This window comes from Amblyomma americanum, chromosome 3 (genome assembly GCF_052857255.1).
Source record: "Amblyomma americanum isolate KBUSLIRL-KWMA chromosome 3, ASM5285725v1, whole genome shotgun sequence".
Taxonomy (NCBI): domain Eukaryota; kingdom Metazoa; phylum Arthropoda; class Arachnida; order Ixodida; family Ixodidae; genus Amblyomma; species Amblyomma americanum.
This window is the reverse complement of record NC_135499.1, coordinates 148472249-148481080: the sequence shown is the minus strand read 5'-3', so window position 1 is coordinate 148481080 and position 8832 is coordinate 148472249. Positions and strand designations below refer to the sequence as shown.

Sequence of the window (8832 nt, the reverse complement as noted above, 5' to 3'; positions counted from 1 at the left end):
CGTTTCGCCACGTGTCTATACTTAACTAAACTTTCAACATGATGCAGGTTAAATGCTTTCGCGCTGACTAGTAGTAAAACCCCGGGACATCAAACATAATTAGTTGCCAATGCTTCTGAACGAATTTCTGAATATTTCTAAGCAGCTCTTACCGCATTGAAACTTCATCTATTCGTAAGAAACGAAATTCATATTTGATTGCATTTTATTTAGCCAATGGTAGAAGCTTAGAAAATACTTTGGAACCAGACATTCTTGTTAGCTTCTTTAGTAATTCAAAAATGAATAAGTTTGCTTCTTTGTGGGGCTTTTGAACATGAAGATAAATAAAGCCTCAATTTTGTCGTGCTTCTAAGATATTTGAAAGTAATGTGGCTCTGGATCATGCTTATAAAACACTTAACTATATCAAAATTTTGGAGCCTTTTATTCAAGCCCTTCTAATGAAGCTTCGAACACAAGTGCGCGAAATTTTATAATTGATCTTTGTCCTTTCTGTTTCTCTGCATATACTAAGACGCTAGAGCTGCCTGCTTCCTCGGTAAGTGGAAGCGTTGATGATAAGGTGCCGCCATGCAAAAACATTTGTTGAATTCAGTAGTGAGCACGAAATGCTAACCGCAACTCTGGAGTCATATTAGTTTGTTAAAAAGCTCTGACTTGTTGGTTATTATTAAAATAACTTTGAAGGAGTGCTCCTAACTTACTCCCCGCAACTACAGAGATCTTTCCCAACAGGATGAATTAATGAAGGAAGAGTCATAACAAGGCAACAGAATTTTGCGTTTTTCACTTTGTCCTGTATTCAAAAAAATTTCAAGTGCAGTAAAAGCATATTATTGGGGGGGGGGGGGGGGGGGGGAAAGGAAGTTGTAGTTTTCACCTGCCTTGTCAGGTCGAAAAATTCGGCTTGGGGATCCACCATTATTTCTGACAAAACGTGTGTGCCTGTCTCTGACCAAATCAAGGCACACCGTCAGCAGGACTTGTCCATATGCCAAGATAACATTTATTAATCGCACGGCTCCCTCTCGTATTAAGGGCCAATATAAGCTTCACGAGCTCCAGAAAGTTACAAATCCAGTGTTTCCAGCCACGGGTGCAGCAAAAGTGCATGCAACGAAGTTGGCAGGATAGTTTACAAACGTTAGATAACTTGCTCTCGATTGGAAATGAGGGTACAGAAATGTCCAGTGGGCTCGTAAGCACACTGAAAGGAAAGCTAGACTATGTCCGCATTCACGACCTACCGCACTGTTAGCCGACTAACTTTTTAGACGGGATGAAACAAATGGAAAGGACAAAGAAAGAACGCAATAACCCGATGGTCCACATGTAAAATTGTTAAATCCAATGTAGGCAATGCTTATGGGGCCTACGCGATCTTTACGGAGCGGAATGAATTCTGGAATAGTCTACGGTCTTGTGCGGGACCATAAGCTGTGGGAAAAGCCACATAAACGGTTCCACTTTAATTCGCAACAAAGTTTATGGGAACGGAGCCATGCCACTCACCCAGCTCTTTTAGATGTTCGCAACACTTATAAAGCATATTATTTAAAGAGATAGGAATAGAACTGATTACATCCATGCAGAATACATTTTGTGACTGACTAGGCCAAAATAAGATAATTATAACATAAATCAAACGCATACACAAAAGGCAAAGGCCTTAATGCCCTCTACAAACAGCGTCTACAATAAAGTGCAGAAAGTAATATTGTCTTGTTGTTCCAGAGCCCGCTCCGCCTTGTGGCTGAGCCTAAACGGACATAGCAGAAAAAACTGTATTTTCACATCCAAGTATTCAGACTCGCATTCGAAGAAATCGCTGTCCTAAACGCATGAACAATTTCAGCGTGAAGTAAATTGCAATATAAAATCATAGAAAAGAATAATCAAATATACGAAGTAAACAGTACTAACATCAAACAAACGTTAAATTAACATGAGAACATTCACGTAAGCAAGGGTACATATTTTTTTCTTTTTGCATGCATTAGCAATACCTGGCGATACCTTATTACGTGAAATGAACAACTTATTATCGTTTGAACGTAATAAAAACGAATCTATTAAGCTAAACCAGGTTTCCTAATTATTTCGTGCAATCTGTTATTGTGATAACCAAAATGTAACCACATGAAGTCAGTACGAAGCTGAATTCCTGACTTTTTTCTCTCTTAACAAACCATAACCAGCAAGTAAACACAACTAAATATGGTCTACCTACGACATTTACTTTCGCACTTTAGAACAATGCGTTGCGAAACGTTATCCTTGCTCTAGAATTGCCGGGTAAGGAAAATATTTTTAAAAATTTCAATAAAATCAAAGGCTTGTTTTTTTTTAATTGAGTATTAAATTTGGCCATTTTTAATGATTTTCGAATCGCAGGTAATTTACACATGTAATTAAAAAATTGACTGTCTAGAGCTATTGTTCATCCCAACGGTAGTAAAACTACGCGATAAATTCGAAGGAAGACATTCAGCGTCAAGTTTTTTCTACTTCTTGTCCGATTATTGTCTAAAAACTGCTCTACTCAGACAGCTTTTTCAACAATGGAATATTTTTGTAGCGAGATTTCAGGACCAAACGAGTTTTTCCTCTGCTTCATAAAGAAAACTTTATATAGAACTGCGGAAATGAGATTCAAGTTTTAAAATAGTTTGTTCTGTTCTGCGCGGATGTAGTAGCAGTAGTAAGTGTTTAATCAAAAGTATAATAAAAAGGAAGTTAAAAGATTTTTGCTCACCCCGGCATCTGCCATCACTGTATCGGCGGCACCTGAGCTGGGGCAGCGGAAATAAAGGATAGAAGGCAGTATGCAGAAGGGAAATGAAAGAGGTGAGGGGACAGCAAGAAAGGACATAGGAAGAGGTCATATATACACTATTTACAAAAAGTCAAAACAAAGTGGTCCAGGTCATGCGCGTGTACAGAAAATGATAAAATAAAAATAAAAACACACGCGAACAACACTTTGCACACAACATCTGGGGTGGGGCGCCCAGCTGTTAAGCCTCCGAGGTAGTAGTGCACGGATAGCGTTCCATCACAGCGCATCCCTACCTGGCGCAGAACAGACGGGACGTCAAGCCCGTCTGTTTCTCAAAATCCAGCTTTCAATTTTAAGTTCTCTTTTTATTCTTTCCCTCCCTCCTTTAGCCCTTCCTTTACGGCACGGATCGGGTGTCCACCGAGATAGGTGAGACGGTTACTGTGCCATTTCCTTTCCTCAAAAACGAAGCAAAACAAGTGAACCGACGGCGTTCATACAGTTCATTGGCACTGACAACTTTGCAAAGGCCGTTCATTCATTTTCACGAAAGGACAGGCGGACAACCGGCTCCGTGGGTAAGCGGAGACCTGAATTCGTTTACGAGGCGTCGGTGTCCAACTGCAAAAGCCTGCTTTGATTGCGTTCCGCACACTGGATAGGCAGCGCGCCCTCCCTGCCACCCTGGGAGGTGTCATGCAGGTAATGGTTGATCGTGAGAGATTGATCACCAAATGAACGCTTCGGCCTAGCTACTGCTGCAGTGCCGCATGTCAGCCGCAACGCTGTCAGCGCTAATGCATTCAGGCCACGTCTCTCTCTGACCACCGCACGAATGAGGCGTCCGCACATCCAGGGAGCCAGCTATGCGCCCTCCCTTTGCTCAAAACCATCGCCGTCTATAACATTCCAACGCCAACGGCAATGAACATAGTGAACGCCGACATCTTTCGCTTTGTATATATCCTATCCTGGATTAGCTGAGCTAATCCACATTAATTTTTATGGAGGAAAAACGCCAAGGCGCACGCGTGCTGTGCGACGCCAGTGCACGCCAAATATCCCCAGGTGGTGGAAACCATTCCGGAGCCCTCCACCACGACACCCCCGTCCCCCCTCCCCTCTCAATTCCTCCCCCATTCCCTCCCCCACGGTGCGGTCCAGGTGTACAACGACACACGAGACAGACACTGCGCCAGTTCTCCTCCCCAAAAACCAATTATTATTATGCTCTCCCGACAAGCTGCACAGAGCACGGGTAGGATTGTTTCTTGGTTCTCTTACGTAGTTATCAAACAAACCCATATACCGTTGTTTGCGCCTCTTTGTTCAGTTGCATTAGCCCGAAGTAAAAAAAAACCGTAAAAATACATCGTAACGATGTAAAGTTCATTCAATACTCCCGTACATTTTCTAATTACTGTGTTTTGTTGAATCGAAATACGTCGTTTGTTTATGTGTAGGCAGCACTTTACTCGACGTGTGTGGTGTTTGTTCTTAAGTTTACAATAAAACGCTCCTGTGAAGTTAACTGAAATCTTCTAGAAAGGACAAAAAAGAGCAAATAGCAAACTATTTACCACATTTACTCGCGTAATGTTTTGCTCCATACATGGCCGCATCACGCAGACGCACGCTTCGTGCGGCATCAGCAGACAGCGGACGCTCGTCGTACCCCCAGATACAGTGTGCTCGTGCAGTGGCGCCGCGAAAGCGCTGCAATCGGCGTGGGAAACTTGAGCGCAGGCAACCTGGACAGCAGAGCGCGAGAGCACGATGCGGCGGGCCTTGCGCGGAGGGCACGCGGCGCCACGCCATCGCCTCGAGGAGAACGAAGCACGGGGCGCACGTTCAGCTCGACCATTTCGAAGGAAGGTAGCCAAATGATCATCACTGTGCACCTCGCAATGTCTGGCGAAGGACGCAGCGACAAGAGTTCTGCTAGCGGGGCTGCGGAAGGAGCGCCGATGGCTGATTGGAGCATGGCGTGGGAGGCGAGGGTCAACCGCAGCCTCCGCTGGGACGATGAGGAATGCGCCCAGCTGCAAGACTCCGGCTACTTTTCGTGCTACAACGGCCCGCCCAAAGAGGAAGAGGAGATCGAGTACCGAATAGTGACCCAACTCAAGTCGTACTTCTCGGACGAGGGCCTCCATCGGAACAGGTTTCTTCTCAACCAGGTGCGGCGCAACAGAGGGGGTTTCGTGAGCCTGAAACTCATGGCGTCGTACCGAAAGCTGAAGAACTTGACCAAGGACTGGGAAGCGGTGCAGAAGGCGATACTCTTGTCCAGCCAGCTAGAGCTGAACGCGAAGAGAACCAAGGTACGCCGCCGCCTGCCACGGCCGTAGGGCGAGTCGGCGCCCTCTCTCAGCGTGCTACCCCGCACCAAGGGCTGCCTGCAGAGCCTCCCGGAGGCCGCCGCTTGCTCGGAGGCCGAGATCTGGACAAATGACTGACAACGAGTGGCACATTCCTGAAGAAAAAAATAAACCAATGGCGTTCAAGCTGTTGTAAGTGTCCGTTTATTCATCCCATTGTGGATTTGGTCAGTGCATGACAGCGCGTCTTGGCCTTCTTGATAGTCTCGACGCACGTGAAGAAAGCTGTAGCAGCGCCCCAGTGAGGGAAACCTGCCGGCACATACGGTGAACCTTCAGGTGAGATGACTCACGCGACCCGCGGCAGCGTACTACGTCAGGTTAGTAGTGCTTCAAGAGCCGCCTACAATGATCGCGTTAATAACACTGCAGTGCAGAACAAAGTGGCGCATTCAGAGTATATCGCCGTCTTCTTCCTCTCTTTCTTCTTCGCCAACTCTTGCTCAGGCTAAGAGGGTTCCTTCTCGGTGGCATGGCGCTGGAAGTGCACGCGCAAGAGCGCAAAGGCTGCTACCTACTCCGATGCACGAGTGATGGCAAGGCGACTTCACTGGCCGGCGGGCCAAGCGCGAGCACTGCTCCACGCGCCACTGCACGCGGCGGCGTCTTCTGTCTCGTAGTACTGCTCGAGAACACAGACTGACCATCTCCACTGATTCTTCTTTTACGTCATCTTCCACCTGCATGACTGCTACATCCAGTCCAGCCTTTCTATGCTGCCTCTACATACGCCAAGCTCCTGATGCAGTTTATAAGTTGACCTCATTTTCGCTGGCAATGCCTACTGTGACCTATGAAACTTTTAGGAGACTTTCTTTTCCGCTTTGCAGACAGCTGTACTAGTTATTGCAGAGTGTTGGACGTTATGACACGTAAGTAGCTAAGGCTGTCAGGCGCCAAAGAGGAGGTTAAAAGGTCTCCTTCATTCAATAGATTAAAGCTTTTCCAAATCTACAGTTTAAGACATTTGCTCTCATTAGCAATCTAAAAATACATGACATATCAACAAGTGGATTTTCAGCTAAGAGTAATGATTGGGCGAAAAGAAAGTTCAAAACTGATTTTTGAGGAAAGCAAATGGCGCAAAACGAAAAGACCCGATACGAAACGAAAACAAGAAAAACGAACTCAACACGCGTAGAACACTACAGAAATAAAGGAAAGAGTTCACCAGGTACTGAGTGTCCCAGGTGAAGCGGGGATGCCTTGCGCGGATCCAAAATTCAAATTTTGCGAACTCAAATTTTGCGAACTCACAAAGCCCCGCCGCGGTGGCTCAGTGGTTAGGGCGCTCGACTACTGATCCGGAGTTCCCGGGTTCGATCCCGACCGCGGCGGCTGCGTTTTTATGGAGGAAAAACGCTAAGGCGCCCGTGTGCTGTGCGATGTCAGTGCACGTTAAAGATCCCCAGGTGGTCGAAATTATTCCGGAGCCCTCCACTACGGCACCTATTCTTCCTTTCTTCATTCACTCCCTCCTTTATCCCTTCCCTTACGGCGCGGTTCAGGTGTCCAAAGATATATGAGACAGATACTGCGCCATTTCCTTTCCCAAAAACAAATTATTATTATTATTATTATAACTCACAAAGTAACGCTGTCTATCACTTGTGATGTACAGTTTCTTGCCCAGAAACTACAGTTTTTCCTGCAAATTCTAAGGCCCATTCCTTCGTACCCAAGCAGTTGCCCCTCACATGTAAAAATATCGTTAAAAACAAAAAAATAACCTGCGACTTCGGTAACTGTCATTATTTGCGCACACCCATATACCAGGTGTCCTAGCTAAATGTAAGCAAGTTTTTAAAAATGACGGAGTTCCCTAGGAGAATGGAACCAGCTCAGCCGTATTGAGGGTGGCGTGGTTCATTCGCAGTATATTTGTTTTGTCTACAAAGTCAGTTAATTTCTTTAATTAAATGGCTAACTTTTTTGCCATTGTCTTTAAGAAAAAAGACAGAATTAGCAGACTGCAGAAATGTTTCCAATAAAGATACCGTTTACGTTGCATTTTTTACCGCGGTCCTCAAAAACTGCGTGCGGAATTGAAAATCTACGGCTTGACACCCGTGTTGCTTGAGCGGCCTGCTCCACCACAAACTTCTGGCGCACTAGGTTGGACCCTCGTATCTCCGTAGACCGAATGAGTGACCTGAATTACTGAATTGCGTTCCTCGCCGCCAGTGGTGGACGTTCTGCACAAACTGAAGTCAGCCACGTTGCTCCGGTTTAAATCCTGGCGTTCTCGTGAGAATGCCTCTCTCGTACATACGGCTACATTTCCCCTCAATTTCGCGAGGGCCTGCTTTCACGCCCCATTAGATGCCCGGGCTTCTTTCTGTCAATGCAGCCCACGTCGCCTCTTGCAGCGACTCACAGCGATCACAATTCGAAGGACGTGTATCGTCGGTGCCTTACGATCAGCACTATGGCCATCGCCCGCGACGACCAGGCCAGGCTCGCTGATCAGCACAACGATGCGTTCGGCTATGCTACGCATGTCAGAGTCCTTTCAAGACCAGTGTTTTCGTATTACGGCTCCCATTCGCTACCGGTGCGGCGTCACAAGCCGTATTTGTAGGTGCTGCCGCAGTCTCCCGCACCGTCGCGGTATGAACGACCAACGAATCCTGCCCAGCCCAGTCATCGCGACATCGACGCCCCATGGCACTGGCCATCACCTCTGCACGACCATCTCAGGAACGACGTCATACGCTAACCGCCTCCAGGCTTCCGATCGAAGTGTTACCTTACCGGCTCCTTCTTGTGTGCGCCGTTCTGCGTCGCCAGGAGAACGGAGGAAAACTAGTGACAGCGGCCGATAGAGGGGAGGTCGCTGAACACTATTCGCTGCTGAATGAAATGCTCTTATTCAAAATTATGTTAAAAAACAAGTTTCGTGTGGTTTTCCATTGCGTTTTTAAAACAACGTTAGTGGACACAAAAGCAAGAGTTTCTGTTATGAATTCCTCGTTGGAGAACCTGTCAGGGCACGAAGGAATGTTTATTTGGGACCGAAGCGCAACATTTCAGGGTGTGAGTGGCGAATTGTTGTATTCTGTGGGAGTTTCTCGGGTCAAGAAGGATCTGGGCAGCGATGTTTTCTCGGTAGATCTGTTTCGTTAAAGCATATATACCAGGTGTTTGAGGGAAGCTGGCCAATAGTCTTTAAAAATAGGGTTTTTGAGGTAAACGGAAGCTTTTTTGGGCATATTGATATCAGTGTTGATGGACGTAAAAAAAACCAGGTCAATCATGTTATCATTTAAAATAAATAACTAAATTCTAACTGTTAGCTTTCTAACTTTTTTAACGAAAGTCACCTGATCGCAATCAGAGGTTTGTAGCCGGCCGTTAGCAAAAGCAATATCAGTTTTTAGAATTTTGAAAACGCGATTGCCCTCACCGCTGTGGCTCGACTAACTTGGCCCATTTATCGCGCCATTCGAATATCACGCGCTTGCGGGAGGGTGCAGAGCGACGTCAATCAAATCGCGGCACTCCGTGACACACGTACAACATGGCATTCTCCGCCCCGCACGCGCTAGAGCAGTGAAGTGGCGAGGAGCGGGGAGCACTAATTCGTTATTTCAGTGAGGAAAACAATCTATTTTTCTGCTAGCATGTTGCAATAAGAATGCCCGAGTAGCAGACGGCACCCGCTCAAAT

The 8832-nt window shown here is 46.3% G+C and overlaps 1 protein-coding gene across 6 annotated transcripts in view; it reads right to left on the bottom strand.

The window, feature by feature from the left end:
- Nucleotides 1–8832, bottom strand: part of LOC144125147 (calcitonin gene-related peptide type 1 receptor-like) — a 309750-nt gene that overhangs the window by 162689 nt on the left and 138229 nt on the right. The window lies entirely within an intron of this gene.